Below are 7,954 nucleotides of genomic sequence, written 5' to 3'. Positions count from 1 at the left end.
TCTAATTTAATTTAATTCTTCCACTTTCTTATTAGATGGATAAACATCTAGAATTATGTCTTGAGGAATTGAGCCCTTTGTCATTATGAAATCTCCTTTATCATGTAATTTTTTTGCTGATACTACTTTGTCATATATTAAGTAGATTCAATAGATGAGTAGGGTTAGCATGATGTACCTTTTTCCATATTTATGTCTTTATATTTGACATGGATTTCTTATAGGCAGATATAATTTAGTTTCTTTTTGTAGGTAAATATCATAGTCTTTGCCCTTTTTAAAAGACCATTTACATTTAATGTGATTATTGATATGATTCATTTTAAATCTGTCTTGCTATTTGTTTTCTGTTTTTCCCACCCATCCTCTTTCCTCTTTTCTTCTGCCGTCTTTGGCTTAGTTGAGTGTTTTGTGTGTGTTTTTTTTTTTAATCCAGTTTATATCCTTTCTTCTTAGCTATATAATTCTTTGGTTTTCATTGTTGCTTTAGTATACATTGTTAACATCACAGATTATCTTCAAGAGATATACTTCTTTACATGTCCAGTTGACATTAAACAACTTGGGAGTTGGGGTGCCAACCCCATATGTTGAAATCCAAATATAACTTATGAGTCTCCCAAAACATAAATACTTACAGCCTACTGTTTACAGGAAGACTTACCAATAACATAAAAAGTCAATTAGCATATTTTGTAGGCTGTGTATATCATACAGTGTTTTCTTGTGATGAAGTAAGTTAGAGAAAGGAAAATATTAAAATCATAAAAAGTACATTTACAATACTGTACTGTATTTTTCGAAAAAAACAAATCCACTTGTAATTTGACCCACGCAGTTCAAACTGTGTTGTCTTAAGAACCTTAAGAGTAGTATGCTGCCACTTTCCTATACCTAGCCTTTCTACTGTTAGTGCTGTTGTAATCCTCCAATCCTCCATAATATAATTTTTATGCAGTCACTTGTCTTTTAAAGACATTGCAAAATATAAGAGAAGAAATCTTTTATATTTTTCTACATATTTACCATTTCTGGTGCTCGTCATTCCTTTGTGTCGATCCAGATTGCCATGTGGTAATATTTTCCTTCTGCCTGAAGGACTTCCTCTAACATTCCTTACAGTTTGGGTCTGCTGGTGATTGATTCTTTCATTTTTTCTCAGAAGTTTTTATTTTGCTTTTCTTCTGATAACAGCTTTTTGAAGGTACAACGCATCCATAATACAGTTCATCTATTTAAAGTGTACAGTTCATTGGTGTTTATTATATTCATAGAATTTCATCACCCCCAAAAGGAATCCCTGCTTTTTAGCTGTCACCCTCAAGGGTGTCCCCACTTCCAGGGCACACAGCCATCCCCAGTCCTAGGGAACCACTGATAAACTCTCTCTCTAAAGATTTGGGGTTCTGGGTATTTTGTGTAAATGGAATCAGATGACATGGGGTCTCTTGTGATTGGGTTCTTTCACTACCATTAATATGTTTTTTTTTTAATTTTATTTTTATTTATTTGATAGAGAGATAGCAAGAGCAGGAACATAAGCAGAGGGAGTGAGAGAGGGAGAAGCAGGCCTCCTGCCCAGCAGGGAGCCCGATGCGGGACTCGATCCCAGGACCCTGGGATCATGACCTGAGCCGAAGGCAGACGCTTAACGACTGAGCCACCCAGGCGCCCCACCATTAATGTTTCTAAGGCTCACCTTGAAATGTATGTCGTAGTATATATCAGTACCCATTCCTGATAATAGCCAAGTAATATTCCATTGTATAGATAAACTACATTTTGTTTATTCAGTTGATGGTTATTTTGAATTTTTCCACCTTTTGGCTATTAATGAATAATGCTGCCATGAACATTAGTGTACACATTTTTGTATGGATACATGTTTTAATCTCTCAGTTATATACCTAGAATTGGAATTGAGGGGACAAATGGTAACTCTTTAACTTTTTGAAATTTACCACACTGTTTTCCAAAGTGACTGCACTATTTTATATTACCAACGGTATCTGCGGCTTCCAGTTTCTTGTCCTTGTTTTGGAAGATGTTTTCAATGGGTATAGAATTCTAGGTTCAGTTTATTTCTTTTAGTACCTTAAAGGTGTTGTTCCATTGTTTTCTGTGTTTCATTATTTCTGATGAGTAATTTGTCATTCCCCCCCCTTTTTTGTCTTTCTCTACAACGTGTGTCTCCGGTTGCTTTTAAGAGTTCTCTTTATCACTGGCTTTTAGCAGTTTGTGATGGCCCTTGATGTTGTTTTCTACATGTTTCTTGTGCTTAGGGTTTGTTGAGCAGCATTGTGCTTCCTACTTAAAGCCCATATGCTATTGGAAATAAATAATGAACAGTTTTATAAAATGAACTAATGTTAAATCCACATGCATAATGACTATAGTCATATCTGGCCAAGAAGAGCTAGAATTCTTTGAATTGTCCTGGACTGCTCTTTTTCCTCCATGGAGAATTCTTTAGAGTGGGCCTTAGAGATAATTTTATCCAGCCATTACATCCAGGAAAACTCAGTCCAGTGAGATTAAGTGACTGGCCCCAAGTCATAACACCCAGGTTAGTAGTAGTAGAACCTGGACTAGACTCCTGGACTAGTTTTGTCCTCTTCCCACCAAGTATATCACCTTTTGACAAACCAAGCATTAGGAAGATGATTAGAGATATTCCTCTGGACTCTGCAGTATGAGTGCTACTATGCCTTTTTTCATAATGAAATAACTGTTTCTGAGTCAGTTTCCAGCTCTCATTTTTCTTTTTATATGCATTTCTGTGAAATACTCCCTGTTACAGTCTATAAACTGTTATAAATATCTTAGACTTCCAATACTTGTATGTTGTCATAGGAAGTCCTGTGATTTGGTTTGCATGACAGGGAAATTTGATATGAGGGGATTCAGGGTGTGAATTAGCTTTCTTTTGATTTGTTTCTGTGCTTCTGCCCACCTAATTTCTCCTAGTGGGAGGTATGTATGAGTATGGGTGGTGATTTGTTATTGTTGTTGTAACCATCACATGCATAACACTCCCTTTCCCTTTGTAAGATTTCCTTTGTTTTTAGACTCCTTTCATTTGATTATTCCTCTTGATGATTTTCTTCATAGATAATTGTGGAGCTCCTGTAGTACTTTGGCAGAGGTGGAATGCTTTACATGCTTTTATCCTTTTTGAAGCTTATCTGATTAGCTGTATAACACTATGCATTGGAAACAGATTGTCTAGTCATATGGAACATTCGGTTGTCTTTTGGAGTTGAGGTTTGATCAGGCTGGTTATATGAGGCTTTCAGAAGGCCATTGAGAAGTACATGGTGAGAAGAGTAGTTAGAAAAGTTTGAATTGAGTTTGGAACTGAAATATTAAAATATTTTAAAGAAGTTACTTAAGATATGAGAATTTTTTTTTAGGTCAAGTGTACTGAGGTATTCATATACAGTAAGATTAATCCTTTTTGGTGTGCAGGTCTGTAAATTTTTATGAACTTAGCCTTGTAATTACAATCAAGAACAGTATTTGCATCATCCCCAAAAGTACCATTTTGTTTTTCATCAACAGTGTAGAAATCCCTGTCTCTGTGCAGCCTCAGTATTTGACATTGCCAGTTGTCTTTTTGTAATACCAGTATAATAGATTTTAGTGGTGTATCATTGTAGTTTTAATTTGCATTGCCTTAGTGACTAATGGTAAGTCTCTTTTCATGTGTTTATGTAAGTCACCCATATATCTCTGGGGAAATGACTTCAGATTTTTTTTTTTTTGCCCATTTGTAAATTGTGTTTATTCAGCTTTCATACAAGTTTTCATATATTCTGAATAACAGTTTATTAGATACATATTTTGTGTATTTTTTTCTCCTAGTCTGTGGCTTTTCATTTTCTTAATGGCGTTTTTCGGGGGGAGAGGGAATTCGAGGAAGGTGGTCAAAAGGCACAAATGCCAAGTTATAAGTACTAAGGATGAAATGTACAGCATGATGACCGTAATTCTGTTGAATGGCATATAGGAAAATTGTTAAAGGAGTGAATTCTGAGAGTTCTTACCACAAGGAGAACTTTTTTCCTTTTTATTGTATTTATATGAGTGATGGCTGTTAACCAAACTTGTGGTAATCATTTTATAATATATGTAAATCAAATCACCCTGCTGTACACCTTAAACTTATACAGTGACATGTGTCAGTTATTTCTCAAAACTGGGGAAAGGTCGTCTTTCAGAGAATGGAGATTTTTAGTTTTTTGAAACTCAGTATATATATTTTTTTCTTTTGCAGTTTATGCTTTTTATGTTTTATCCAAGGAATCTTTGCATAGACTGGGGTCTAAAAGATTTTCCTTTATGTTTTCTTAGAAGTTTTATAATAACTTCGAGGTTTTACGATTAGGTGTTTGATCCATTTTCAGTTTATTCTTATATACAGATAGGAGTATGGATTGAGGTTCTTAATTTTCACATATGGACGTCCCAGCTTTTTCTGTACCATTTGTTGAAAGACTCCTTTCTCTAACGAATTACATTGGTATCTGTTTAAAATCAAATGATCATACATATGTGTGTATGTGTATCTGGACTTTGTCCTTTTGCCAATACCACACTGTCTTTAAATACTGTAAGCAGTCCTCATAAATCATGAAATCCAGTAACATCAGTCCTTCAGCTTGGTACTTCTTTTTCAGTTTGTTTTGTTTTGTTCTGTTTTGTTTTTTGAGTATACGAGGTCCTCTTTTTCTATCCTCGTTTCTGTGAAATTTGGTGGAGATTTCGACTGGATTGCATTGAATCTGTAGATCAGCACTGTCCAGTAGCAGTAAGAACTTTCTGTAATGAGGGTAATGTTTTCCATCTACACTGTCCAGTATGCAGTAGTGACTAACAACATGTGACTTGACTACTTGAAAAGTGGTTAGTGAGACTGAGGAAATGAATTCTAAATTTTATTTGATTTTAATTAAACACAAATGTAAATAGCCGTGTTACTAGTGGCTGCTATATTGGGTATCATAACTACAGATCATTTTTAGGAAAATTGATTTAACATTAATGAGTTTTCTCATCTATAAGCATGGTGTATATCCTATTCAGTTAAGTCTTCGATTGTCTCATCAGTGTTTTGTATATTGTAGCATACAGATCTTGTACATTTTGTTAGATTTATCCCTGAATAGTTCATGGTTTTTTTGATGCTACTGTTAAGTGGTACTTTATTTTTAATTTCCAGTTGTCTGTTGCTAATATGTTAATAAAATTGTATTTATTTTAGTAATTTTTTTGTATGTTCTTTGTGATTTTCTGCATAGACAGTCCTGTAAAACAGAAAACTGGCTTTATTTTGTTCTTTCCTATCTACTTTTTATGTATTAGTGGACCACTAGTACAGTGTTGACTAGAAGGCTTAGTTTGCTGACTTTTCAAAAATTATGATTATGAATGGTTGTTGAGGTACTTTTTTATTTCATCTATTACTATGATCATATAGTTTTCCTTTAATATGTTGACATAGTTATTTTCATTTTTCAGATACTGAAATTTTAGTTTTGCACTCATGGTATAAACTCACTTGTTCATGTATTATCTTTTTTAGGTATTGCTGAATTCAATTTTCTGTTTTCTTAAGGCGTTTTGGTTCCATGTTCTTGAGAGAGATCTATAGTTTTCTTGTGTTGTCTTTATTTTTGATGTTCTGGTAATGCTGGCTTTGTAACATTGAGTTGAAAAGTGTTCTTTTTGGAGGGAAGAATTTGTGTGGAATTCTTAAATTTTTGGTAGAAATTCACCAATGAAGTCTGGGTTGGGGGTATTCTTTTGGTTTTGTTGTTTTAATTGTTGAAGTTTTTAAGTACAAATCAGTTTTTTTTTTTTTTTTTGTATATATAGGTCTATTTCGTCTATTCTTATGTAGTCTTTGGTAATTGGAAAAATTCTTTGAGACATCTCATCTAAGCTGTCACACACATAAATTGCTCTCGTAAGTTCCCTTACCCTTTTAATATCTGTAAGACTTGTAATGATGTCTCTTCTTGATTCCTGAGAGAATTTGTATCTCCTTTTTTCCTTTGACTTAATGTACTTCCCCCTTTTAAAACTTGAAAGAACATAATCTTTTAAACTAATAGAGAAACACAAAGTAATATATACTCATTCCCTAATATTAATAAATGTTAACATTTTTTTCTACCTTTGATTTGGATAGGTTTGATTAAAATGTTCAAACAGTGAATATTTAGCAGGAATTTAAACAGTGAGCACCTCTTCTCTGTGACTTTCTCTCTCTCAGTGCCTTTCCCAACCACTACTACCGAAGGAGATGTGTATCATTCCTTTGCATATTTACCTATTTTTTGGTACGTGTTTGTATGAATTCATCATCAGTATAAACCTTTTTTCTTAGTTTGGAAAATCTATCTAAATGGTGTACTGTACATATCCGTTTGCACCCTTTTTTTTTTTTTGGACTTAGCATTGTCTGAGATACAACCATGTTGATACTGGATCTAGCTTGTACATTTTTACTGTTACATACCGTTTCCTTGGGTAAAATATAGCTTATCTATTCTTAGGTAGCTTCTCCTTGTCCTTACTACAAATAGCAGTGTTGTGAGCATCTTTGTGTATACATCTTGAGACAAGTTCAAGAGATCTTTTAAGTGGAATTGCCGGATTTATAGGATATGGGCCTTTTCAGCATTAAGAATTATAAATTGGTCTCCAAAGAGTTTTTGCTAACAGCAGAATTCCAGTTTTCTTGTATAATACCCCAACAGTTGGGGTTATCAGATTTCACATTCAGAAAAGAGAGTGGGAAATGTAGAGTGGGAAATGGTATTTGATTCTTTTAATTTACATTTCCCTTATCCAGAAGTTTAAACTTCTTTTTGTATGTTAGCTATTTGAAATCTTTCTCTATTTGTTAAATGTGTTGGAATGTTAAGCAGGTTTAATCTTCTGGACATTGTTCCCTGAGTTATAATTTGAACTTTGGTGTTCCTTTCTTTTGGTTCCTTTATAGTCTCTTCTCATGTTTTCTATCCTTTGTCTTTAGTTACCTGTTATTTCAGGTTGCAAAAGGACTACAGTATGTTCCCATCTTGCTTTTCTTTCTTTTGTAACTGTCAGGTAGTGTTACAGTTTTCAGATGGCTCCTTTGCTGTTGCTTTTCACTGTGAAATGGAAAGGAAGGCTTCCCCGCCTTTACTCTCAGCCCTCCTTTTTCTGGCAGTTGTCCATTGCATTTGAAGACTCGCTGGGTGCCATCAGTAGGTCACCAGATGGAAGGGCTATAGCTTTGCATGCTTTTTGTGGAGTTGAGAGATGAAGATGAAATCAGGCTCCCAAAAGACTGAGGTATAAGCAGTTTATTGTGATAATTCTTTCCACTAACCAGGTATCCTATCAGATGGGAGTTTAAGGTGTCAAGGTGCTAAGAACCCAGGTTAGTGGTTTGAGCTTACTTGGTAAACTTGGAGTTAATAATGAAAGGTATGCCTTTTTGTGTATCTTCTAGTCTTGAAGGCATGGCTTCATGTGTACCACACTGTAGAAAGTACTTTCTGATTGAAGAGATTGTTCCTGGGTTTTTTGGTTAAAATTTTAAATCCACCTCTAGAGATTGTTTTCATGCAGCTTGGTATAGAAGTTGTTAAGTGATGAATTTCTTTCCTACGTTTGTTCACTGGTGTTTAAGAATCAGTAGTCAGTGATTGACTTGAATCACTTTTGTTTGGTCTACTTCTGTTTAGGAGAAGGTTTATAATAACCTCATAAAAAAGAGTAATACATTGCAAGACTTAAACGTAATGCAGCCTCAGAATATGTGAGCTATTGGTATTCCATGGAAGTAGCAGTGCAAATATACTGTGTTGAATTTTTTAATTTAAAAAAAACCTTTATCTTGCAATAATTGTAGATTTATATGCAGTTGTAAGAAATACTAGGGACATCTCATATAACCTTT

At 34.3% G+C, this 7,954-nt stretch overlaps 1 protein-coding gene across 1 annotated transcript in view; it reads left to right on the top strand.

The window, feature by feature from the left end:
* Positions 1 to 7,954, top strand: part of RYBP (RING1 and YY1 binding protein) — a 78,878-nt gene that overhangs the window by 24,541 nt on the left and 46,383 nt on the right. The window lies entirely within an intron of this gene.

This window comes from Leptonychotes weddellii, chromosome 1 (assembly GCF_054177405.1).
Source record: "Leptonychotes weddellii isolate Sample4059 chromosome 1, ASM5417740v2, whole genome shotgun sequence".
In the NCBI taxonomy this organism is placed as follows: domain Eukaryota; kingdom Metazoa; phylum Chordata; class Mammalia; order Carnivora; family Phocidae; genus Leptonychotes; species Leptonychotes weddellii.
Note: the sequence above shows the minus strand (reverse complement) of the source record. Positions and strands in the feature narration are given on the sequence as shown.